Raw genomic sequence first — 27,968 nt, 5'->3', positions numbered from 1 at the left:
TTCAAGATGGGGCTGACAAAATCGGAACAATACTGTATTTAAAAAATCGGATTTTCAATTGCCCTTAATTTTCAATTCCAAAACAAATATTTCAAGTGGTTATTTATATGTTAAATAATTATATATAATATGCCCTTTGTGATGTTCGTTTACATTTGATATTCATGAAATGGCGGACATGTCACAAAAAAAGGCTATTTGAGGATTTTTTTGTAACTTCAAGTCCATAGAAGGCTATTTGAGACCCAATTTGTAGCTTTTATACTGAATGGATGCGATTGATATGTCACGAAAAAGGCTATTTGAGGATTTTTTGTAACTTCAAGTCCATAGAAGGCTATTTGAGACCCAATGTGTAGCTTTTATACTGAATGGATGCGAATAACATGTCACGAAAAAGGCTATTTGAGGAACTTTTTGGAACTTCAAGTCCATAGAAGGCTATTTGAGGCCCTATTAGAAGCTTTAGTACTGAGTAATGTAATTGACGTGTCACATAAAGTCTATTTGAGGAACATTTTATAACTATCATGCTCACATTCGAGAAAATTCGGTACCAATTCCTTTGGAACCTTTGTTCAGCGAGATTCGAACTTTGGAGGCACTAGTTTAAGTAGGAATGGGACTTTTGATTACTTGGGTTATGTCATTGAATAAAATAATTGCTTCCTATCTCACTTGAAAATCAATCAGTTTTAACAAAAAGCTCATCAAATTATAGCTTTAAAACAAATTAAACAACGCTCAAAATTTTATATCGATTGACTAATGTATACAAAAGATATTTACTTTTACGTAAGAATTGAGATTTAACAAAAAAATGATTGCTTAAAATAGCAGTTTTTATGATACAGAGCCCATTTAAAAAGGCTTATAACTCCTGTAATACTTTATTAAACTTCATGAAACATTAGCATCATCGTTAAATGATTCCTAAAACAGTTTTACTACAGTTTTAAATTACTCCAGGCCACTCAACCTGCGGTTTCGAATTTTTGGGATTGTAGGTCCAAATTCTCCCATTGTGCGAAAGTTACGCGAGGTTCAATATTTAAAACATGAATCTTAAATCGCGATTTCTATAGAATTTTTGACGAATGTTTCCATATGAAAATCATATTTGATGTTCTACAATCAGTAAATTTATTTCAATCTAAAACTTTAGAAAATATCGTTAGATTCTGATTTTGAAACACAAATGAATAATTTATTCCATGTTCCCTTTTCGTTAATTTTTGTCAGACATTTATTGCCTGTTTCGTAGATTGAAAACATAATTTTCCCAAAAACCGTCCAAAACTCCACAGAAATTTTATTTTTCGGTCCAATAATCTAATCTTTTATCCCACCGATAGAACTTTTCTGAAATTTTAGACATGCATGTTTTGTTTTCAACAACCACTTTGCAAAATTTAATGGTCGTTGTGTACTTCCTCAAATATGGCAGTTTGGTTTGTTAAAGTCCAAAAAGTCTGATTTTCGTAGAATTTCTGTATCTTAGGTCACACATATTTTAGGAAGTTCGAACTTTGAGAAGAAAAAGGGTGATAGTTAATCTATCTTACGCAGACAATTTGAACAAAAATTATCATCAGAGTAAAAAGTTGTAGAAGGCTAAAGTAAAAGTCAAAACCCTTTTTACGTGTTGGTGCTGATTTCTTATGGCCGGAATTAAGAATCTTATAAATGACTAGCTGATCCCGTACGAACTTCGTTTCGCTTTAAATCATTGGTACATCAAAATGAGTTTAGAAAATGAATTCGAAACATTCTTTCGACAATTTTGGGGAAAAAATTCAACAGTGTTTAAAGTCGCTACTATTACTATTACTTGAAATTCAAATTAAACAGTTGATTAGCTTTTTATTAAAATTTATGTGAGAGTGTTTTCTTCTCGATCGATTGCAAAATCTAGACATTATGGCAGAAACATGTACTATTTGTTTATGTGCACGACTCTTCACACTTAAATTGGTATCAATTAACTGCTTCCAACAAAATTATTGCACAAAACACTGAACATTCGATGAAACCCTCTTTTTCTGTCCCATGGCCCGAAATTCGATAATTGAAACCAATTTTACGTTTCTCAAAACTCCCTTGTGCCATTTTTTCTTTTGAAATTATTTGTAAAATAACGTCAGGAACTTGAAAACAGTGAACAGTGAATATAGACGCCCCTTTCGCCGAGTCAATTGCTCATAGTTTATAACCCTCATCTGAACATTTTCATCTCAATCCGATGCATGATCACGACAATATTGCGAAAACAGTGAGCAACTAACATGGACGGCCTTTTTTTATCACGATTCAAAACTTGACACCTGAAATCAATTATCTTTTCTGTTAAACTCCCATGTGTCAATTTTCATTACATTTCTATGCTCAATCAAGAGAATATCGTAAAAACAGTGAACAGATAATAACCCCTTTTGCCGACCACTGAGTCAAGATTTGAAACCTGAAAGCAAAAGAGCGTCCCTAAAAACTCCTATGCGGGAATTTTCATCTCAATCCAATGTAGAATAACGTCAATATCGCAAAAACATTAAAGTTGGGTATGGACGACTCCTTCAGCCGACTTCTGATCCGCAATTCGAAACTTCAAATCGATTGCTCGTCCCTCAAAACACTCATGTGCTAATTTTCATCACAATACGATCTATAATAACGCCAATATCGCAAAAATATTAATCAGTAGATATGGCCGACCCCTTTGGCCGACCCCTGACCCTAAGTTTGATAACTGTAATCGATTGCTCGTCTCTCAAAACACTCATGTGCAAATTTTCATCACAATCCGATGTATAATAACGCCAATATCGAAAAAAAAAAAATTAATCAGTGGATATGGACGACCCCTTTTACCGACCTCAAACCCTAAATTTGATAACTGTAATCGATTGCTCTCAAAACACTCATGTGCGAATTTTCATCACAATCCGATGTATAATAACGCCAATATCGCAAAAACATAAATCAGTGGATATGGACGACCCCTTTGGCCAACCCCTGACCCTAAGTTTGATAACTGTAATCGATTGCTCGTCTCTTAAAAAACTCATGTGCAAATTTTCATAACAATCCGATGTATAATACCGCCATTATCGCAAAAACATTAATCAGTGGATATGGACGACCCCTTTTGCCGACCTCAAACCCTAAATTTGATAACTGTAATCGATTGCTCGTCTCTCAAAACACTCATGTGCAAATTTTCATCACAATCCGATGTGTAATAACGACAATATCGCAAAAACATAAATCAGTGGATATGGATGACCCCTTTTGCCGACCTCTATCTTTGAATTTGATAACTGTAATCGATTGCTCGTCTCTCAAAACACTCATGTGCAAATTTTCATCACAATCCGGTGTATAATAGCGCCAATATCGCAAAAACATAAATCAGTGGATATGGACGACCCCTTTTGCCGACCTCTATCCTTAAATTTGATAACTGTAATCGATTGCTCGTCTCTTAAAACACTCATGTGCTAATTTTCATCACAATCCGGTGTATAATAACGCCAATAACGCAAAAATATAAATCAGTGGATATGGACGACCCCTTTTGCCGACCTCTATCCTTAAATTTGATAACTGTAATCGATTGCTCGTCTCTTAAAACACTCATGTGCAAATTTTCATCACAATCCGGTGTACGACCCCCTTCAGAAGGGGTCGTCCAAAAATCTAAAAACATTTTTCATCATCCCTGGTCCTAATGAGCATCCATGCCAAATTTCAGATCTCTAGCTCTTAAGACGGCTGAGTCTATAGAGGACAAACAAACAAACAAACAAACATACAGATAATTGCTTTTTATATATATATATATAAAGATTGCTAAATTTGACTATATCAGACAAATTTACCCGTATCAACTGTTCGAACTCAAAAAGCCTAAAAATGATGATAAAAGTTTTACACCCGTGTGTATAACATAAGGTGAAATCTGAGCAAATACTTTCCAATCATTTATGAAACGAAAGATCATGCCCAGGAAATGGGTCACCAGCGCGCGAATATGTTGCTCCGCAGGATTGAACGACAAAAAACATGCTCATAATCGATGCATTCCGGACACTGGACAGGACAATTGCCGAGCCTGTCTCAGCACAAAGTGATTGCAATTATACCCCACATTCAGTTTTTTTTTCATTCACCGCTACCAGCAACATACAACATCATACACCCATAGGTTCAAGTGCTGGTATGTATGTTGGAACCTTCAACTTGCACATAAAAGTAGCATAACCTGTTGCAGAATCCAGCGAGAGAAATTTTGCACCGGAACAAGTGACCGGGAACTTGCAATATGAGTAAGGTAGGTTGGCTTAACCTATAAGTACACAACAGAAAAAAAATGCTAGCTTATCGGTCAGCTTACTGAAACGTATGTACAGTGCCAAGGGCTGGAAATGAATAAAAGTAAATGGCGTGTCTGAGCAAACGCAAAAGAAAAGAAAAAACCAAAATATATTGCGGATTATTTACTAAATAATCTATCCAGCATTGCAATTGATCTTGATGATTGATGTTGGTTATAAATGGTTCATTTATAAAAACATTCATGATAAGATTGTTCCAAAACAAACTTGAACTGTCACCTGGAATGAGAATGAGTGAGAATGATATAAATTGAAAACTTTAAATACTATGACTCAGTAATAATTTGTAGATTTGTCTCAACACACTATTATGATTGAAAAAAGAGAAAATGATAAAGTATGACGCAAAACCAAATTATATTTTGAAACTTTGGCACAAACACAATAACAAAAAGACCGACAAAGAAACCTGTCAAAAATATCGATATCCAGAAACAACGCAAGAATAAACAATTCTATCTAATTCCACGTAAATGTTCTAATTTGTGTTTAGTGTTAGAAAATTTAAAATTTGAATATTAGTCAAACTTTTTATCATATAAGGCAACCAAAAAACTTAAGGATCAAAGTAGTCAGCGGTTGAGACATGACGTGTTTTGCAGGAGCTCTGTGAAATTAATTTTTATCCCTCGAAAATTCTAAGAAATTTTGAAATTGTTAAGTGTAATGTTGTTAAATTGTGAAAATTATGAGACGGAACAGTGACGGAACATGTGTGCTAATATTAACGTGGACAATCTCGTGAAAATAAAAGCGAGAGGAGGCTGGGTATCCTGTTTCCACGTGAACGCGTTTTTGTTGACAGTTTTTTAAATTCGATTTTGAGGTGTTAGAAATAGTTTTTTCAAGAAATAATTTTGTTGGGTTGTGAGTAAAGTGTATATGAATGTGAAAAGAATGGAGTCAAACGTTGAGTCATCAACGCTTCAAGGTAAAATGTATTTTTTCCTCGATGTTTCGCAATAGGTTTTATGACGACGCAGCATTTTATTTTTGGCATATTGCAAAAGCGTCCAAAAAAAATGAATGTAGATATCGCTTCAAAAGCTTCATTAAGCTTGAAACTCCAATCTTTAGCGATACCATGCATTACATCTTCCAACTAACCGTACTGTCATGTGGTGAGTAAATGTTTTTTCTTCGGTTTTTAATGACATCTGGTGGAGAATAGTAAAAGTCTGCTAATGAATCTAATAAGTGTAATGCCGTATTTGTTTTTTCCTCTCGTTCAGTGTTCCACCGTACCCTATGAAAACAAACACAAATCGTCGCCAGTGTATTGCTACCTCACTCACTCACACGCTCTCTCGCAACACTGACAAAATTTTCGGGGCAACACCGCCCGATGGCAGTGCAACACCAGGTCAAAACCAGTGCAACACTGTGCGAATAAACAAACAGTTTGACAGCACCTAGTGGTGCACCAGTGTTGCACTACACTCGGCATAAACAAATACGGTATAAGTTTCATCTTGTTTGTCGTTTTCGAAAATCAAAGAAAAAATGTCAAATCTATTTTGAAATATTTTTCTCGAAATATCAATTTAGGCTTTGCAGTATTTACTTCAAATTTTCGTTTTCGCAATTATGGACTTGAGCTAATGTCATTAACCCATCATACTATCCACAGCGTAGACGGAAAAATACGAAGACAAAATAGCTGATTTACAGAAACCCAAATGGAATATTCTTTATTCTAATTATTATTGCGGTGAGTATAATGTTGGTAAGTTTCGAAATTACCTAATTCCTTAACACCATTTAATGAATCAATATTCCATATATTCTTCCCAAATGACATAAATTCATATTTAGGTCTTTCCATATTCAAAATATTATATGAAGCGTTTGGTAGGGATCTCCACGCTTCATTCCGCCCCTGTATCCTGTATCTTTCGCGGTTTTCATCACATGGTTGGCCTGGCCGTAGTAATATCTGCAATGCATAGCAATATGTAACAGGTAATACGATGAAAAGAAAAATGAAAGACGCAAGTCTTCCATTTTCCAGGATGCCTACATGTTTTGGCCATGTTGGTGTAAGAAGAAGAAGAAGAAGAAGAAGAAGATAAGGCAACCAAAAAACTTAATTTTACAAATTCACAGTGACAACACATCCGGACAATACGCTTTTACTAATGGCGTATTTTCTTTGATTCCGGATTTGGCTCTGGAACCGTCAGAATAAAAAAGCGAGGTTCGGGTTTCGAGCTATTCCATACGTAGGTGTGCGTGAGAACGAGCGCAATGTTTACATGCAGCTGTCATTTTGTTCTCCCTTCTGGATTTCTTCATTCGGTTCTTCACATCCGGATTGCCGTTTTTCGTGTCCGGATTGCACTGGAATGCAGATAGTACGATTTTGCTTGGCTGAGAGGTTCAAAATCGCGGCAATAATCATTTGCCCGTTCATTATTTCAACTGTTTTGTTTTCAGCCAAAAACAGCTGTTTAATGTTTTGACAACAACGTTGAGAGTATTGGTGAACTTCACGCAAAACTGATTTTTTTCTCAGGGCGACTCCGTCCCTTTTTCGAGCGAACCTAGGTTGCCTCTCGAGCAATAAATGAGCACGATGACAGCAGTTAGAGCGAACCTAGGTTGCCTCTAGTTTGCCTCCAGGTGAAAAAAAATACGGTATAAAGCAATTCAGAAGAAGAAACAAGGAAATCAACATACACTATACACTAATGTTGCCAGATTGCCCGGTTTTATCCGAGTTTGCCCGGATACCTAATACTAAATTTTAGAACAGTCCGGCCCGGATTTCATTGAAAAATGCCTGGATTTTGTCCGGATTTATTCACTTTATTTGCCGAATTGAACAATAAAAACACAACAAACACCTCCAAAACGAAATATTTTGAGCAAGTTTTATAAAAATAATCATGGAAGGTTTTTTGGAAGCCTAAAATACGGTTCCAAATCTATCGATGATTTTAGATGAAAAAAGATTTTTTTCTTGATTTTTGTTGAGGAATTTTTGAATGTTGACAAAATTTGCCCGGATATTGCTCGGATTTATGGTCGTCAATTTGATTTCGAATGCCCGAATTTTGCCAGGTTTTTATATAAAAATTGCCCGGTTTGTCCGGCCCGGATACGTGCTGAAAAAATTCTGGCAACCTTACTATACACTTCACTTATTGTTAAAAATAAACTATCCATTTCTCACAGGATCCCTGATGAAGGCGTTAACTAACACCGAAACGTTGGATCAAAAATAAAAGTTTTAAGCTTCAATAAAATTGGACTAATTGCCATTAATTTAAAAATACACAAAATTTTCAAACGAAGAAGTACTTGTCGAATAAGTCGTACATAAGAAGGAAATTGAATCTAAATATATATAAAAAAGCAATTTTTGTGGGTTTGTTTGTTTGTTGAGAGCTGAAATTTGGCATGGATGCTTATTAGGACTAGGAAGGATGAAAAAGTTTTCAGATTTTCGGATGATCCCTTCTGAAGGGGGTCGTCCATACAAGACAAATATTGTTTTCGCGATATTGACGTTATTTTTCGTCGCATTGTGATGAAAATTTGCACATAAGGGTTTTGAGAGATTACCAATTGATTTCAGGTATTAAATTTTGGGTCAGGGGTCGGCAAAAGGGGTCGTCCATATCAACTGTTTAATATTTTCCAATATTGGCGTTATTAAACATCGAATGGAGATGAAAATTTGCACATAAGAATTTTGAGTGACGAGCAATCAAATCGGAGCAATACGGAGCCAAAGGGGTCGTCCATATAAACTGTTCGCTGTTTTTGCGATATTGACGTTATTATGCACCGGTTTCAGATGAAAATTTGTACACGAAAGTTTTGAGGGACGAGCAATCGATTTCAGGTAACGAATTTAGTAAAAGGGGTCGGCAAAAAGGGTCGTCCATATTCCTTTTCAATATTTTTGTGATATTGTCGTTATAATACATCGGATTGTGATGGAAATTTGCACATTGGAGTTATTAGGGACGAACAATTGATTTCAATTAACCACATGTTATTCAGGGGTCGTCCATATTCAAGGTGCACTGTTTTCGCGATATTGACATTATTGTGCATCCGATTGAGATCAAAATTGGAACACGGAAGTTTTAAGGGATGAGCAATTGCAAAAAAAAGCGAAAACTTCTTATTGAAGTAGGTGTTTATCTCAAAATTCATTCTCTTCGGGGACTAGAATTAAACTTTTTCTCAGACCGTTTGTAATTTTTTTTCTCAAATGTTATATGCAAGGTTCTGAGAAAACAATGTGTGTACTCATATCGAAATTCGCAACCGGTGCAGAGCGAGAAAAAAATAATTAATCGCCCCATATTAGGGCATCGAGAAATGGTTGTTTTAAGTATTTGCTATAGGTGCCTAGAGTTGAGGTCCAACCGTTCGTTGTTTGCCTGCGAGCGGATTACTTTTGTATAGAATTCCCCTGAAGGTAGTCGCCACGGCAAATCTTCTATCAAGCTACTTACATCCACATTATTCTCCGCCAGATGCAAATTAGGTAACTGTGTGGGTTATCTGGGTTTGAAGTTTTTGTTACGGCACAGAAGATTCGTCATTAACGCTTTTCCAAAGAACGTTTGTTCCACTGAACTCGTTGTTTATCACCAATTTGCTATCGTATCAGTGCCACTAACGATCGTCGCACATACAACTGGAAGGGCGCGTACATTCAAAATGCGCTAGCACAACTCAAACTGCACACCAAACAAATTCGTATATGACGTTGACACATTGGCCTCAAATGAATACCGTTTTAACCACCTCAAGAATCATTTGGTTTTAGGTAAGTACCGCAAAGGTACATTGAACTTACATCTTTCTTCTTTAGGCACACCACGAGTAGAAACCAAACGGTCTGGTCGGTGGAATGTTGGGTGTAAGTTAAACAGTGACACTCTCATAAAGCCAGAGAACTTCTTCTTCCAGATCAGGAAACACCATAACACATCACTACACCACACTTTAAGCTTTTTTGAGATGACTCATGCAGCACTTTTGATCATTTGTTATGTCTGCCTATCTGTGTGTCTGTGTTTCTGGACAATTCCCTAACAGCTGCGACTGCTTGCTAATATTTTCAATGAGACAATAAATCCTCCAAGCCCAACACGATCCGGTAGAAAGGTACCACGGAGAGACTTTCGTACGCCTAGCTCACTGTAGATCTGAATAACCCTGCGGCTCCAAATCTGTGAGCGGTAGGTAAGTAAGTACTCTAAGCGCTTTTTTATGGCAGGTTTTAGAATAGGAAGCCTAACTAACTCTACACTGCAAGCGACCAACCTCTCGTCTCGTCGTGGTCATGCAGGTTTAATCGCAAAAGCTGGAACCCGTTTCAAAGAAGGTGGTAGATGCGCGTACCGAGCCAGCTGGTTGGCTGAACGACAGAGCAACGACTAAAGCTAGCCGTGTCGAATAAAAGTGAATTAAGCTATCCTCCTCAGATGGCGGCGCAGCGCAGCACAGTTGCTCGACTCAAAGAGAGACTTTGGCAGACTGGACTGGAATATGTGTGTTGAATCGGTTTGCTTTCAAGGTGGTTCAACTTCTTAGTAGAGAAGTACCATAGTGGTATTCGGCGAACGGCCGAATACCGAATATTGACCTTTTCAACTATTCGGCCAAACGAATATTCGGCCGAATATTGGGTTTTAAATGCAAATACAAAAGCGATTATTTCAATTTCCTTCTATTTCTTCCATCTTAATGCTTTTCATGTTTTTGTGTTGCTTATTTTCAACCAGATGATGTATTAAAAAAAAATTTCAAGAAGGGGTCTCTCGGGTCTCTCTGATTTAAAAAAAACCAATCTCTGAAATGACATCAGATGACTTGTCACTTCAAGAGCGTTTATCACCAAAGAGATGGGTTCCTCTGGCAAAAAACACAAAATCTAGCAAAAAACACGTCGAAACTGGTGACAAGCATTATGAAATTGCTTATTTGATATCGAATTAGATGAAAGTCGAATTAAGCAAGATATCTTAAAATAGTTGTTAAAAGTACGATTATTTTTAACAGTCTGTGTTTTAACCTTGGGCAAATCAGGGCAATTTTAGGATTTTTTTTTTAAAACGGCAAATGTGAACAAAAACGAGGCAAAATACATACAATAGGAAAATGAAAGAAAATAACTTGAAATTTAATATTTTCATTGAATAGCAGAAGCAGTATTAAAATCGTATCGTTTGGATTAAACAAAAATTGATGTTGATTTTGGAATTGTTTAAAAATCTTTTTTGAACATAAAATCTTGAAATTTTCAAAGAAAAATCATAACTCTACATATATTTGATTTAACAAATTATTTGAATAAAGCCGGGCAAAATCCGGAAAGTTTTGATAAATATCTGAGCATCTTGGCCAGATTTGACTAATCTTGAGTTCTTTATTAGATTATGGACAAGCCGGGGTATTTAAAAAAATAATCTGGAATAAACTATAATCAAAGTATAAAGCAAAATTTATCAGCATTCTCCTGTACGATCTACAGTGAAAGATACACGGATACACCTAAGATGCTTAACTGAAACCATAAGTTTCTGATGAGTGTAGCTTTTTCAACATTACTTTTGGCTATTCTATAAATTATCCAAAATTTGACAATTATGTTATTGTATAGATTATAAAAATAAATATTGGGCCTATTCGGCCGAATACTTAGCTCAACTATTCGGTGAGCCGAATATTCGGCTTAACGGTTTTTTGGCGGTATTCGGCGCCGAATATTTGGCCAACCGAATGGAGGTGGAGAGGTTGATAGAAGAACAAATTGATGCTTGCCCTGGTTTATATTATCTAAAAAAGTTGAATAGGTTGTACAAAAGACACAACCACAAGATTTACGTAGAATTACGATATCAATATTTTTTTTCTATTCATTTCACGAAAATTTTATATATTTCAATAAGGACTGTGTCTTTTTCGAATCATTTTCACTCTAATACTTTCATGATCTTATTTTAAGTTGATATGAATGAGGACTCGAAGATTTAACAATTTTCAATAAAAAAATATCTTGAATCAGCCTGAAAATTAACTGGCTACACTGTAGCAAGTTGACGTATAACGTATATAAAGGTATATTCTCTATGATCATTTCTATCGAAGACGTAGTTTTGAGTTGAGCGATGAAAACTACGAGTCAATCGATCAATAATATTAACCAACCTCGCCCCCCCCCCCCCTTATAGGGGAGAGGCGGGCTATATGCGCATATTAAGGAAAGTATTCACTTTCTCCCATATTCCAATATATAGGAGTCTGAAAACTAGCAGACATCTGTTTTATATACGTTAGAGAAATATTTCCATTCAGATATCTTACAGTTTTTGTTAAAATAATTTTATAATAAAAAAAGTCAAAATAGCCAAAAGTCACTTGCAAAATTCTCTTAAAATCTAATTGAAAATGGTAGAAATTAATATTATGCATACGTCAAAGCTGAAATTTTGACAAAATTTTAGATATCACTAGTTCTTTTGCATAAAACATAGTTAGTGATTCCATATGGTCATATTTTATGCTAATATTTGGTTGATGTCAGATTAGCATTAAGCTTTTATATTTTCACTTTAACATTGTGATTAGAGCGTAGATTTAATGTTTCAATGGTAAAAAGTAAAAAAAAATTAAGACTTATCTATTTTTGCTTGAAATAGGCATTTAACCTGCCTGATATGGGCATTTAAAACCTGTGTGTTATTCCAATATCTCATTATTTAAAACTTTAACAAAAGCTTCAATTTGTTGAATTTTTGATTTCCAGATGAATAAGAAAAAAAAACCATTAACATTTTTATTTACAGATTCTGTACGCACGAGTAATAAAGTTAAATATATTTTAGCAAAGTGACAAAAATCATATTTGATTTTTTAATTTAATTTTTTTTACGTCATGTAACAATTAGTTTTTTTCATGCCATGTGTCAAAAGTGTATTACCCCCAAACTGCTCTGATTGGATAAGCAGAACTATCAGCCGTTTCGTCAATCGGCTGTATGCGCATATATTATATTCATAAGCTATTCAATGTGATATCCAAACCCTTCATGTTAGGGGAAAGTTTCAACTATCATCATAGTCGATCAGCAAAACAATATGTTATTATATGAAAAGAATGTTTCGTGAAATATCAATAAGTTACTTGAACGTCAACTAAATTCAAATCAATGCTTATGAGGAATCATGGGCCTCACAATTAAACACCGCTGTTGATTTTTTCAAAGAAATGAAGACTCCATAAAATTTCATCAAATTATATCAATGACTTTTAAAAATAAAAATGTCTTATAATTTTGTGCGTTATTTAATTTGTTTTTATTTTGTAGCTCAAGATTCCCCAGCTTTTTTAAGTCTTAAAAATTATAGGGGAGATTGAGAATACCTGATCCCTGGAGATACTTGATTCTTAGTTGCCGCCGCCCGTGGCGTAGAGGACAGCCTTCAAGTCTTCTAAGCCAGGGGGTGTGAGATCGAATCCCGGTCACGGCAAACATAGTACGCTTTCGGTGGGTTGGTGGTTTTAGCATTTGTAAGATGCTAGCCATCATATCCTCGAAAGATGTACGCTTAGAGTTAAGAAAAAAAGGAATCTCTTCGAGGAAACATCATGTTTCATTGAGATCCTGTATGTGTTTGTGTTTGTTTTTATATCTTGAAACTGGAATGTCTTACAAAGATCAAATGTTCTAGAAAAATGTGCCAAAATGAGCAAAATGCTTGTAGTTTAAAAAATTTTAACAAAATAATTGTTTGAGTAATTGAACTTTGTTTGAAACATTTCACAAAATGTATCTTGAAGATCTTTTTTCATCACTTTAAAATGTTCCTTACATGGGAAAATTATGAAAAAAATCAATCGTTCGAGCGTAAAATGAACTTCATAATGGCATATTTTCAAATTAATGGAAAACTCTCAACTTTTTTCAGAAAAAGTTTTCTAAAATGATGATTATGGGTACAATTGATCCCTAATATATGGGTACAATTGATCCCCCTTTCAAACGGCATGTTCTTCTTCTGAATTGATCGTTATGATTGCTGATTACGAAATTACTAACATTTATCCAAAAACTAATATTAATCAAACAATTGGGGCAATCAAACAGAAAAGGGCAAAAATAATTAATTTTCTCTTAATTATAAAAAATAGCGCCTTTAAGTATGCAATGCTTTTAGCGTTGAGACAAAGTTATAGAATTTTCTTCTTATGTCTGCTATAAATTGTGAAATGAGAACAAACATGACAAAAATAGTCAATTAACATTCTATCTTGGGGTTTTGTTTGATTTTTATACAAGGATTAGGGCTTCCTGAATAAAAGATCAAGTCTCCTTCAATAGGGGATCAAGTCTCCCCTAACTTCCCTAAAAATCGCAATTTTTTTACTCCCACGAAAATGCTTCTAGTTCATCAAGTATCGTTCTAATTTTTGGAGCATGGAAACTTGAAGTTACAAGCTGTCAGAAAATGTCAAAGACGGCGAGTTGCTAAATTTTTCCAAAAAGATATGGTGAAAATAAGAAAAGGGGATCAAGTATCCCCACTCTCCCCTATTGATATTTATATGAAACAGACAAAACTTGGGGGAATTAATACTTTTGCCAAATGATACTCAATTAACGCAGAATTTCTAACTTCTTGCAATTTTCTTTTATAATGTGTGATAGTCGCTATAGAGCTAAGAAAAAAGTCCCAATTCGTATTGGTTGCACGAATAAAATTCTGGTCTGTTCCACATGTAATTCCTTTTAGAACGCATTTCAAACAAGCAGATGGAAAAGTATTTGCAATTTTAAATATTAAGTTTTCAAAATTGTTAAAGCAATATTTCGATCATCTTTTTGACACTTTGTGAAGTCTCCTAAGAATGACTCGCTAAAACAAAACAGCGAAAAAAATACTCTCGCGGAGTTTCGAAAGAGAGCAATTTTGTTTATACCTACATCAAAGAAAAGTAAACAGTGCAGTAAGTCAACTACGAACGGAAAGCAGCAACTCGTAGATCGAGTCGAGAGTGAAGTCGATCACGGTTATTCCACACAAAGTACGCGATTTTTGCAGACCTGTTGGGAAGTGGATCTTTGTGTAACTCCTCAAGCTGGACAGATAATGTTTTTCTCGGTTGTAGTCAAGTAGTCACGTAGGCTTATTCCTTCTAGGATTCTTGAAAGGAGCTCCAAGTTTTGATGGGTGGTATTTGAACCCTGAGAACCCAATTTTTGTCTGGCTTCAATTCGTTGATTCGCATGCATTTTGCAATAAATTTCAACTTTTCTATCGTTAATTCAAATCTACCCACAGGGACAAAATGTTACAACCCTGACTAAGCACATAAATACAGAAAAAAACCTGTTCTGCTCGCCCTCATGACACATAAATTTTCAGTAGTTAGCTGCCTGCACTGTATGATCGTCGTTCCTTCTACAGCATTTTCGAGCTATTGAGCAAAACAATCCCGATCCCGTCGTCATTCACTGAAATCCAGCGGAAAGCAATCGGTCATTTTCGAACGAAGATTTGAAGCTTGTTTTTGTTTTCTGTTTCCAGTCCGCTTCTAAGCGCACGGTTTGGCGGAGGAATTCTTTCTCCCAAATGGGCTGTCGATTTTCGAAGGCATGTGACCTTTTTGTAGTCTGAGTGGTTGGTACTATCCTACTTACATATCTGCCTACCTTTTTGCAGAAAAGTAAACAATCCAAAGAGAAAGGATGTTAGGAAATCTTTCGATGGCTTTCGCGTCACTTGATGGTTTGGGCTATAACATGTAGGCCGAAAGGGAACATGCTTTGCGCCAAATCCATCACAAAAGCTCAAGAACGGACCATCATACGTAGAATTGATTTTGTTGGTTTTGAATTGATAAAACAATTGAAGGCATATTGACTCATTCCAGTGTGACTTCACAACGTTTAAAACTTTTGCAGTAAAACATTTGTAAATTCAAAAGATTTTTGCACATGATTGAACAAAAATATATCTGAATGTGTGAAAACATAATTTTTATCGAATAACTCAAGCTCATCAACTGAAAAAGAGAGATGAATGGTGGCCGCCCAAGCAATGGGTATCAGTATAAACTATAAAGGTTGGCTTAAAACGACCCGTTTCTTCTTTTGTGGGACTTATTTTACCGAAAACCGCAAATGCAAGTCCCAGAAGATCAATTTTTGACCGATTTTTTTTTTCGGGATAATACAAGGTATCGACGTTAAATTTGGCACAGGTCAATTTTTTTACGCCAATCTACAAAATGTATATGGTCGGTTTCCAAAATGGGATCATGATTTTTTTTCAATACATCCATTGCCACCCTAATACTAACGTATATGAGAGCCAAAGGGGTAAGCATTAGACTGCCCCAAATTTGTATGGGAAATTCAAAACCTGTGAAATGTTATACGCTGCAGGCTAAAATTGATCCTAGGCCTAGTACAAGATCTCATGCCAAATTTGGGCCAGATCGGATCACGGGAAGGGGTCGCTCAAGACCCCCAAGAGATAAAAAAGTAATTAGGCTTAAAAAATGGGCAAACTTTTTTAAGGATGGTATTCCTCACGGTTAATGAGTCGGGGCGGTCGAACATATTGACTCCTCATTAACAGTGATGAATACCATCCTTAAAAAAGTTAGCCCATTTTTGAAGCCTAATAAGGCAGGAACAAATTTCAAATCCTTCTTTTGTCACTCGGAGTTGGTACATCGCAAGGGGGAGGGGACAATAAAAAATAATGCGAAAAACAAATAAATTGGAATAAATTGCACGAAAGCTTGTATGCAACCAAATTGCATACTATATTATTGCATAAAACCTATAAATCAAGTATTTTTTTTTCGAAAAATTCAATAAAATCAAGAATACAAAATGTGAATTAACATCGATCTTCCAAAATTTTGTTTCTGAGTCTTGTAATCATTCAGATATTTGAATTTTTATTTGAAATTTACTTAAAATACTTCAAACTTTATTTATTCCCCCCTTCGGGATTTTGGAAATTTCGAAGGGGGGGGGGGGGGGGGGGTGACGAAAGAAGAAATTGATATTTGTTCCAGCCTAACTTTTTTATCTTAACTCTTATTGATACGCACTGCCGCTCATAGCAAGTCCGTCCCATTTGCGTTTTTGTTGAAATGAGAAAAACGGCATTGGAAAATCATTAAAAGTCCAATGGTAGTTCGGCACTTGTATGCGTTTTTAATCAAAATTATCAACTGAATCTATCACTGCAAAGGCTAATGAAAGATTTTCGCTTTATAAAGATAATTTTTTCGTTTTGATTCCGTTGAAAATCATTTGCTGGGCCCTTATGGCTGTGGGACCGACATGCGATGATTTATGCCATATGGGACCGACTTGCGATCATTTGTTCAATGGGACAAATTTACTTGAGGTTTTTTTCAATGTTCATCAGAACAAAGTGTTGAAAACAAAGTTTTCTCTTGAAACTACAGATAAAGTTAAACTGATTCCAGCGATAAACTGAAAAATGATGAAAACGCAAATGGGACGAACTTGCTATGAGCGGCAGCGCAGTCTTCGGATGAAATATTTTTCATAATTTAGGCTTAAAGAAAAACCTGTTTTGAAAGAAATCGACCGACAGGAACCAAAGTTATTGATGACAAACTGGTTTTTTATGTTTCTCCCGAACAAAATGTCTCAAAATCCCATACATAGGGGAGATGAGGGCATAACGAGCACCCGAGGCATAATGAGAAGTCCATTTTTCTACATAAGTACGTATTTTCTTAAACAAATTTTCATGAGGACTTGTTTCGTACTACCTATAGTATTAATTTTTCACCAAAAAAGAAATATCCTTTTCATATTTACAGAAATATAAAATAATAACCAGCAAGGTTCTCAAGTGACGAAAATATTATAATTTTTGAGCACCACCAAATAAGCTTTTATGACCTTTAAATCATCTTGATCTGAAATGTACGCACTGCAACATGATCTACACATTGTTTTTCAATTTTCAGCATCATAAAATTTTTGATTTTTCACTTTAATCAATTGTAAAACGCGTTTTTACTTTAATTTGTTCACTAGAGGCGAACAGAGCACTTTCAATGAAGGCATATTGAGCATTTTCTGCCGGGGAATCTAGCAGCGAATTCGACTCGATGTAGTCAATTGAGTAATAGAGCTACAGCTTAACTTGTATCGTCTGACGATTTGGCCTATTGGTAAGATGTCGGAGAGGTAATCAGTAGACTCGAGTTCGATTCCTGTTCGAGGGGATTTTTTTTTGCACATGCCATTCATGATTGATTTTTTTATTGTTACATTATACGGCTAATAGCATCAAAGCATCATCCGTCAAACAAAACACCAGAAACATAATGTATGAACATGTGTTAATTCTTTGAATTCTACAAACAGAGCTAGATTATTTTGTTTTTGCTTTGTTTGATGAATCTACGCCTCACCGTTTAGTGCAATCATGATCATAAATGATAAAAGAAGAAAAAAAAAATCACCTCCACCAGGAATCGAACTCGAGCCTACTGATTATCTCTCCGACATCTAACCAATAGGCCAAATCGTCAGACGATACAAGTTGAGCTGTAGCTCTATTACTCAATTGACTTCATCGAGTCGAATTCGCTGCTAGATTCCCCGGCAAAAAATGCTCATTATGCCTTCATTAATGGTGCTCATACTGCCTCGGGGGGTTTCTCATTATGCCTCTACAGTGACTGGTTTTCAGCTTTCGGCAAAATTTTTTAAAATGCATCTTTAAACGTTTTTATCTACTTTTTCAAGTTTCATCCAATTAGACAATAGACTATTTGAGTGTCGGAACACGAATCAATGATGTAATTCACATATTACAGCTGTTCTCTATGGTTAAATAAGCATTTTCCTTAAGGTGCCCATTATGCCCTCATCTCCCCTACTTCAGGCTCGTTCGGAAATAGGGTTCTTGGACCAAGGCGATTGATGCAGTTCCATTAAGGATTAAACGACATAAGTTCAGTGTAGCGGTTCTTTTGAGCTGCAGATTTATCTGTGCAGCCTTAGTAGAAAGCATTCTTATCAAAGAATTCCACACATATTTCCATCACACACAAGAACCACTGCACCTTCATATCAACGCATGATGCGGGGTATCCCACACAGGATGAAAATTTAAAAATCGTGTGTATTATCTGAATCCCACGAGTTGCCAGGAAAAATACGGCCCTTTGCACCAGTGCCTGGCTATATTGCAGACCTTAACAACGTTCTGCTTAAGGTAGGATTATTATATACCCTACATTTTGGGGCCCACAGGCACAGAACCACCTTGAAGCGGGTGTTTACAAAATTTAGGAGAATTCAACTCGTGCATGCGCATTAGACTAGTTCACTTTTCGGCTTTTTTCGCTGATCACAACGCCACATACAGGGTTTGATCCTCATTCATTTTCAAGAACTCTGGCCGAATTTGAGCTCATTTGAGTAAGTTTCCAGCGTGCGCTAGAAGTTTTGTTGAAAAAAGTCCATTTTTCTGGAAAATTTTCGTAGATGTGTTCTAGCAAGCTGTTGTTAATATAAAATGATAATTTTATAGTGCTCGGTGATTGGTATGACAAGCATTCGTATGGACCTGTTTTAGATAATTGACTAAATCAAACCGAAAAAATTTAAAAATTCATAAACTACCAACTTTTACAGAAAATTTACTTACAAGTTGAGAGCTTAAAATCAGTGGTAAATAGAAAAAAAAAATTTTTCGATATAAACTTTTCATAAAAAGATAGCCTTATTTATAACCTTTAATTTGATGTATAACACTTAATTATCGCAACAGTACAAGCAAAGATATTCAAACATTCACATCACATTCTTTGAATCATAATGTTGTCTCCATTCAAGTTTTAGCATCATGCAACCTGCAAAACGTGGCATCAAGAGGACTTGCTTACAACTTGATAAAAGCGCGCGCCTTTTTTAACTCCTGGCCCCGTCATGGGGTACTTGATTGAATAAAATATCCTTTCTTGTGCACAAGTTGGTGTGGAGCAAACTTGAATGAAAAATATTTTATCAAATCAAATTTGTTGCATAGATATTTGAATAACTTTGCTAGCACTCTTGCGATCATTAAGTGTTATACATCAAATTAAACGTTATAAATAAGGCTATCTTTTTATGAAAAGTTTATATCGAAAATATTTTTTTTCTATTTACCACTGATTTTAAGCTCTCAACTTGTAAGTAAATTTTCTGTAAAAGTTGGTAGTTTATGAATTTTTAAATTTTTTTCAGTTTGATTTAGTCAATTATCTAAAACAGGTCCATACGAATGCTTGTCATACCAATCACCGAGCACTATAAAATTATCATTTTATATTAACAACAGCTTGCTAGAACACATCTACGGAAATTTTCCAGAAAAATTGACTTTTTTCAATAAAACTCCTAGCGCACGCTGGAAACTTACTCAAATGAGCTCAAATTTGGCCAGAGTACTTGAAAATGAATGAGGATCAAACCCTGTAAGTGGCGTTGTGATCAGCGAAAAAAGCCGAAAAGTGAACTAGTCTAATGCGCATCAATAGCAATAAGCACAATTGGTGAATCCTCCCTGAAGAAAACTTGTTACAGTTGATTTTTAGAACTTTATCTATGGTGTGATTTGAGCAAAAATTCAGTTAAAAAAACCAAACCCTAATCAAAAACAAACCAACTTGTTCGACCAGATTTGGCCCATTGTAGCGAACTTTAAAAAAAACTCCGACAGCCCACAGTCCACGAAAAACTGGAAAAAACTGGTCCTTTCATCGATATTTCCGGGGGTCAGTTTTTGCAAAAATTGGAGGAGAGTGTGGTGCTTGGCCTGCAGCGCTCACCAGGAAGGTGCCAGTCAGACGAGAGCCGTTAATGGAATTCAAAAGAAACTACACTCTAAAAATTGACCACAATAGTCGGGAGATTGGGTGGGTGAAATAAAAAGTGGCCATTAGAAAAATTTTAACTTATGTTTCGATATTTTCATTTCGTGGCACCGAAACCCAACAATTATTTTCAACAAACTTGGCTTGGAACTTTAAAATTCCAAGCCAAGTTTCCCCCCCTCCCAATGTGATAGTCGCATTTGAAGAATGACTAATGCATATGGGAAGTACTGGATGAGTCGCCTTTTACGACGTGGACCAGTATCCCAGTGGTAGTATTCTATAAGCAGTTACCACTCAGGATTCGTCTGCGCAAAGGAATACGATTCTATCGGACCAGTAAGCAACCAAAACGGACATTGAAGCAGAATTTAGTAGCCAAAGGACGTGCCCGGAAGTTAACAAGATTTCAACGAAGTACGACGGATGCCTCCTCATGGATGACGAAACGTACGTGAAGATGGATTTTGGGCAGCTTCCTGGCCAAAAATTTTATAAAGCCACTGCATTGGTGCACTGCACTGATCCCGACCAGTTGTCTCCGGCAAGTTTGAATTCGTTTTTGCTGATAAGTTTACAAAAAAGTGTTTGATCTGGCAAGATATTTGCAGCTGCGGACGGAAAACCCCGGTTTTTGTGAAAAACAAGACCATGGACTCCTAAATGTACAAGCAGGAGTGCCTGAAAAACCTTTTTTTTTGTACGTTAAATCACATAAAGGATCAGTAAAGTTTTCCACTACAGCAAAGAGGTACTACAGTGGTATCGGACCAACGGGTGGATTTTGTCGAAAAGGACATCAACTCACCCAACTGCCCTCAATTCCGCCCTATCGAAAAATGTTATACAATTGTCAAGCAGAAGATGCAGAAGAATGGTAGGACGACTCGGGATGCAACAGAGATGAAGAGATTGTGGAACAAAATGGCCGCTGAGATCAGCGAATAGGGTGTCCAAACTATAATGAGTGGTACTCGACGAAAAGTTCGAAAATTCATCAAAACACTATCGGAATAATTTTTTTATTATTTTTCCTTTGAAGTGCAATAAAAACCCTACATTCTGAGTACAAAACATTTTTATTTCGTTTGCATAGCTCCGAGATAGACCCGTTTTAATGCGTTCAGATTTGTCGTGATCCATGCTTTACGTATCGGCAATCGGTGCAAACAGTAGTCGTCGTCCCTTGAGAGTAGGTTTTCCCCAAGGAAGTAATCTAGGAGCCTTGTTATTTCTCGTGTATACATATCAACGATCTTCCAAAACTACCGCTGTATGGGAAACCTCGACTATTCGCAGATGATACATCATTGTGCTATGAAGATGTTAACCCGAACACAATTGTTCGAAAGATGGCTGACGATATGCGAACAGTTAAACAGTATTTTAATGAAAACTTGCTGTCATTGAACCTTTTAAAATCAAAATATATGATTTTACATTCTGCTAGAATAAATAGTCCGCCTCGTGATGACCTAGTGATAGAAAACACAATAATAGAGGAAGTCTCACATTTTTGATATCTGGGACTAACTATCGGCTCCACATCCACATTCCTTGGAAACAACTGCTGCTATTGTATCTTCTATTTTCTATCCAGTCAAAGATGCAATACCTGATGTTCATATGGGGAGCGGTATCCAAAGTCAATCTTTAAAAAAAACTACAAATTGCCCAAAATCGCTGTCTAAACGAAACGAATTTCTCGTTATAACTCATTTCCTCCGCACATCAAATCGAAAAAAAAACAAAAGTAATGTTCAAAAATCTTTTGAAAAATCACTTAGAAGAGAAACTTGAAACATACTTCAATTAAAACTCCGCAACTGTCAGCATTGAGATCATGGCCGTAGGAACGGGGGGGGTTTTGGGGGTTAAACCCCCCCATGAAGGTTCAGAAAAGCAAGCGAGGTATTCTACTCTACACTCAAAATTTTAAATTCTTAATCAAATTTTGATCATTCAGTAAGGTTGTTCATGAGTAACAATCTTAACTCAGAAACAATGCCAAAACCTCGAAAACTAATCAACGGTTCTGAATTCTGCTTCAGTTTTTCAAATTTTGTTTGCTTGTTAATAGAAATTTGTTTCTCTAAACTAAATTTTAAATAAGATTATACTCATTCCAGAGGTTAAAGTTTCATATTGTTAAAATCTTTATTGCACTATTTGCATATTTCGGATTATGTATCCAGAATTTTTGATTTTTGGTTCGAATCACCATTAAAAATTGAAATCAAAAGCTGTTTGAAATCGATCAAATTTATGTTATATTTCAATCAAAAGAGGATACGTGATTTTTGAAACTCATATGCGTTTTCAATATTTGAATGATAACTTTCCAAATTAAAAATCAAAGAAAATTAGAAACCATCTTAGTTTTTTTTTAATCGAAGTTTATAAACTCAATTCTTTAAAATTCCATTTAAAAAATAATGAAAATTATTTCTTTTGCAAAATCCAAACATTATAAAGCTTCAAATTGGCGAATCAGAATTGAAAACTTGAATCAGATTAATTTTTTTTTTTCTAAATTCGCATTTAAATTTAAATTTGCAAGTCATATGGCGATTATAATAAAAATAATAAATTCTGATTGAAACCCAAAACATCAGAAATAAAATGATAGGTTCATGGTTGAGAGTCCAAAACAAAAACCAACCAATTCTTGGCTTGTAATGGAAATGCTGATTTGGAATTCAGGAATAGTTTTTTTAATGTTTTTTTTTTAATTTTTATTTCAGAAATCACATAGAAATTCTAAAACAACTCTGAAATTAAAATTCTCAGTTCAGGTATAAATTCGTTGGGGAATTTATCTAGAAAGAGATTTTGATTGTTGGTTTAATTTAAAAATATCAAATTCTTCATCAAGTCATTTTGAATACATATTTCAGCTAAAAACTACAAATTTAATGTAAAATTTGAGTAAGTTTTGTCATTTGTTAGGAAAAACGCAATTTTGATTTTTCTTAAAACCATCCACAGAGTTATTATTGTGGAATTGATTTTCGATGAAAAATTTTGTCTGTTATCTTTCTAAAAACAAATAGCAGGGACATATTTTTGGGTATTGTTCAACATTGCAGTTGCAGTTTTTTTCAAATCCAAATTTCAAACTCAAATCTAAAACTTGGAATGACTTAACCAGAAACAGATTAGAACCACAAAATTTTAATCTTTTACTTTTGAAAATTTAATTTATTTTGCAAGGTTTATTAAAAAAAATTTCTTTTTGCTAAAATCAAATGAAAAGCTAGGTCCACGAGTGTTTTTGTGCCAATTCAAAGACTTTTTGAAAATAAAAGGTTCCTTAAATGAATACCTTACCTTACCCTTTCAAAGATTTAAGAATGTATTTTCAAAAGTTTCTACTTTAAACGATAATCGGTATATGTAAAGAACTTGAATAAAATAATCAAATAGTATAGGAAATTCTATTTTATTTTTATTATTCGTGCATTCATTAAGCAAAAATATCGTAGTAAAAAATTGGTCATGAAAACCCCCCCCATGAGTCGGTTCTTCCTACGGCCCTGATTGAGATGATCTATTTTATTCCAATTAATGACAGCTGATCTTGTACTCCCTTCAAAGATATGATTCTCATTGGGAGTGCAATCTGTACCATTCATCCTCTTCATTCTTTATATCCTTCACCAAAATCAACCCCCAATGCATCGTAAACAACCACCAAGCTCATACCCTAAAATCCTAATACGCTGCAAACATCTTATTACTCTAATTGACGCCAACCACCGCCACGCCACTATCTACCAACTGCCGCTGCCGCCACCCCCGTTAACAACAACATCACCTACAATTACAACGCAAAATCATTTATATGCTTATCATAATGTCATACGAGTGCAAGATTCATCTTTGTAAAACCAATTTTCAGAAAAAAAAAAAAGAAAATCAAAAGACAGAATGATGAGGGGGTGTTATGCCTACGGGAGCATGGACTCGAAAAGAGCTCAATTCCCGCGAGCTTTTCCCTTCTAAAAAAACGGAAAGTAAAAATGAGTTTTCTTTTATTTCGAGGTGCATGGAATGCATCTTTGGGAAATGTTTTTTTTTTTCAGTATTGTTATCAAATCGATCAAACCGAAAGAATGCAAACATTAGGAGAGATCTGTGACTTCTAGTTATTCTTCATACAGGTACTATATCTCTAGTAATTTCATTTCGGGGCAATTGTTTCATGCTCTATGTTGCGTGAAATTCCACCATCGTCGTTCGGATCGACCCTGTTTCAATTATGGAACACTGCAAGACACACAGCAGCATTCAAATTAGAGATTTCAACTGCATGAACGACACATATGGTCAAATCACCCAACCAGCATCCAGTAATAGATAGACGTCGATTCACCATCCAAATTACTAGAGACGACTGAATAAGACTACCGATGTCGAGAGCGCCGGTTTTTTTGGTTTGGGTTTGAGCGCTTTAAGGCTACTACGCTAGGTATTAAAATTGTTCATTTAATTTCCATTACACATATCGTAGTCAATAATTTTGTGATCATGAACATTGACTTTGCTTCGATGTTCGGGAATTAACTGATTTTTCTGCCGAAAACATCAAAACTGTACGAGGTTTTGCGTAAGATCATCGAATCAGAGTGATAAAATCAACGTGGTTTACCCAAATTCAAAACATGACAAATAACCAACCTTGAAATAGCTGTGTTGTAAACAGCTAAATATGGGTAAGTTGTAAATTCAACAGAAGCTATATTCTGTGAGAGAATAAGATGTGACAAATTGGGAGCATTGCAGAAAATGTGCGTAAACAAATTCAAAAAAATGCCGCTTCCAGATTCGATGCAGTAACTAACTCAACATAACTGAACATAAAAACACGGATAGCCGAGTAGGGGATGTCACTGATACAACATCATTGTCGCTAGGGTGTTTCGTACGTTGGGTGTCATGCTTCAAGCTCGATGCCACTACACTACGTAACAGAGTTTTTTGTTGCGTAGCTATGTTTCTACGATAAGTCGCGACGTTGCACACGAGCAAATAGTTGTTTATGCACGAGAACAGAGATGGTGCTGTAGTACCAACCCGGTTTGTGCTATAAATGACAAGCTTGGAACCCAACTAGGAGCGGAAATCGGTTGCGGTTAAAACAAAACAAACAGACATATGGGAATCTCAATGAAACTTCATGCTTCTTTGGAAAGATCTAAATACTACCCAAGGCTAAAGCGTACATCTTTCAAGGATTAAATGGCTTGCTTCTTACTAATGCCACAGCTAATGCTAACACCACCAGCCCATAGAAAGAGTACTCATGTATGCCGTGACCGACACTCGATCTCACAAACTCTGGCTTAGAAGACTTAAACGCTATCCTATTGGCCACGGTCGGCGGCTCAAAACTAACCCTAATTTAACCCTTAATTAACCCTAATCCGCTCTTGACAGTATTCGAAGTATGGCGGCTATTATAACTTTATTCGGGTGCATCCAAATAAAACAATTTATTTAAGGACTCTCAATGATATCTTGAAATCTTTAATTTTGCATCATTACTTTTTTATGGACATACCCTGAAATCCTAGGAGAAAAAAAAAATTCCTAATCAGACCTTTTGTGTCAATTTGACACTCCTCGCTTAAAACCGCTATATCTCTCTTGTTTCTCAACCTATTTTTTACAAAACTTATAGTCTAAGAAAAAAAAAATCCAAAAAACATGCTTCGGATAAATGACTGTAGATCTATACAATGCCTAAAAAAATCATTCGAATTTTTTTGAGTATCATGACCACAAAAAATGTGAAAAAGTTATGTAAAACCTGTACTTTTCTATCAATGAACTGTTAAAATTGTTTACGTCACACTAGATAAATTATGAAAAGAGGATTTAAAAGTTGACGTAATTTGGCACATTTTTTACCTTCAAAATTGTCAAAATACGAAACACAGAATTTCTGACGAATTGTCTAAAGTAGCTGTTTTTTTTAACTTATTATCAATTAACAATTTTTTTCAGATTTTTTTTGCACTAAAATACAACCTTGCACTGGATTTTTAGTATATTGACTTAAGATTTCCGCAATAAAGCCAATTTCATACCAATTCAAGTGGTGTAATTACAAAAATATTATGTGTATAATGTAAAAATCGATTGAAAATCAAGAGAGATATATGTATAATGTAAAAATCGATTGAAAATCAAGAGAGATATATTGGCTTTAGTCAGGAATGTTAAATTGACACTCCAGGGAATATAACGGGTAAAAAAAATCGAAACGGGTGAGGGTTAAGTAAAAAAAACATGAAAAGTTATTGTGTCATTGTTGAAGCATTTTATGCTTCTATTCAAAAACTCTTCTAGAAGAATTCGTATTCTAAACGTCGCAATCTGAGGAACTTGAGATATTTTTTTCAACATTTGAAGTGCTTTTTTTCACCGGATGAAGAAAACTGACTATTAAATGTTTTAGTGTAGAGAAAAATCCTATAAATTACAAATAAAACTCGATGATGATGTCATGAATACAGTCATATAAGTCTTTTTTGATAATCTTTTGATAATTTGCTAGAAATTTTGCAAACGAAAGTGTTGCAACCATTGGATCGGCAAAAACGCAAATGTTTCAATTATTGAACGTTGAATTTTAAAATACTCGTATCATATTATCATTTTGTTATTCTTAAAAAAAATTGTTAATTCGACCGACTTGTCAAGTATTTTAAAATTATTAATTATTATCATTTCTGTCATTTTTGTCATGTTTATTTTTTTGGAATTTTTGTAGTTTCTTGCCGTTTTTGTTCTAAACTTGGTATCATTCGTCATTTGAATTTGACTTTTTCCTATTTTTCAGGTTTTATTTTTAAATGTATTTAAAACCATCCTTGTGGAAAAGAATTGAACAATCGTAGTGAAAAATTCAGTCTTAGATATCTATTCAACATTGAAATAAGTTCAGAATAGGGATAGGCTTTTAATAGCGGCACGTTATCCGAACATACGGAAAATTGTGCCTAGACCTAAAAAACATTCCATAGAAATCCACCGGGTTTTCAAAACGTCAAAAAAAAAATCTGCAAATAAAAATGTTTTCGAAATACCTTTAGATCTCGACGTTTTAGACATTTTTAGTAATTTGGCATCAAAATTTAAATTTCCAATGTCCCGATTACCTTTTGTCTCTTTTTTGGTGCTTTTTTAAGGTAAAAAGTTCGTAACTTTGAGCCTTTTGAGGCACCCCTTAATCAAGTCGGTTTTTTGGCAAATCTAAAAAAAATAATAATTTGAAAGAATTCCACGAAACTTTGTACGCAACAAAAATGCATACTATATCATTGCACAAAACCTATAAATCAAGTAAATTTTTATCGAAAAATTCAATAAAACCAATGATTTGAAAGGTGATATAACTCTCATCTTACACAATTTGTGTTTTGGTCTTGTTGATAATTTTTTGAAATTTGTTTTTTTTTTTGACAATTTCAAGGGGGGGGGGGGGGGTGTTAACAAAAGAAGAAATTGATGTTTGTGCTGGCCTAATTACAAAATTTTAAATAAAAACGTTTTGACCGACCTAAATTTTAAATGTAAAATCGAACGCTGGTCCAAAAAGGAAATTCAAAAACATCTCAGTAGAACAGTTACTGAGTTATGCTCCAAATATGAAATTTGGAAAAATAAAA

At 35.1% G+C, this 27,968-nt stretch overlaps 1 protein-coding gene across 2 annotated transcripts in view; it reads right to left on the bottom strand.

The window, feature by feature from the left end:
- LOC129739842 (shootin-1) overlaps window positions 1-9,832 on the bottom strand; it is a 67,182-nt gene extending 57,350 nt beyond the window's left edge. Inside the window, exon 1 of one of the 2 annotated variants that reach the window (XM_055731369.1) lies at window positions 9,214-9,832. The gene's annotated coding sequence lies outside the window, so the exon portion shown is untranslated. The other variant, XM_055731370.1, reaches the window with a different exon arrangement.
- Between the last annotated feature and the right edge of the window lie 18,136 nt (window positions 9,833-27,968).

This window comes from Uranotaenia lowii, chromosome 1, assembly GCF_029784155.1.
Source record: "Uranotaenia lowii strain MFRU-FL chromosome 1, ASM2978415v1, whole genome shotgun sequence".
Lineage (NCBI taxonomy): Eukaryota > Metazoa > Arthropoda > Insecta > Diptera > Culicidae > Uranotaenia > Uranotaenia lowii.
This window is presented reverse-complemented; position numbering and strand designations above follow the sequence as displayed.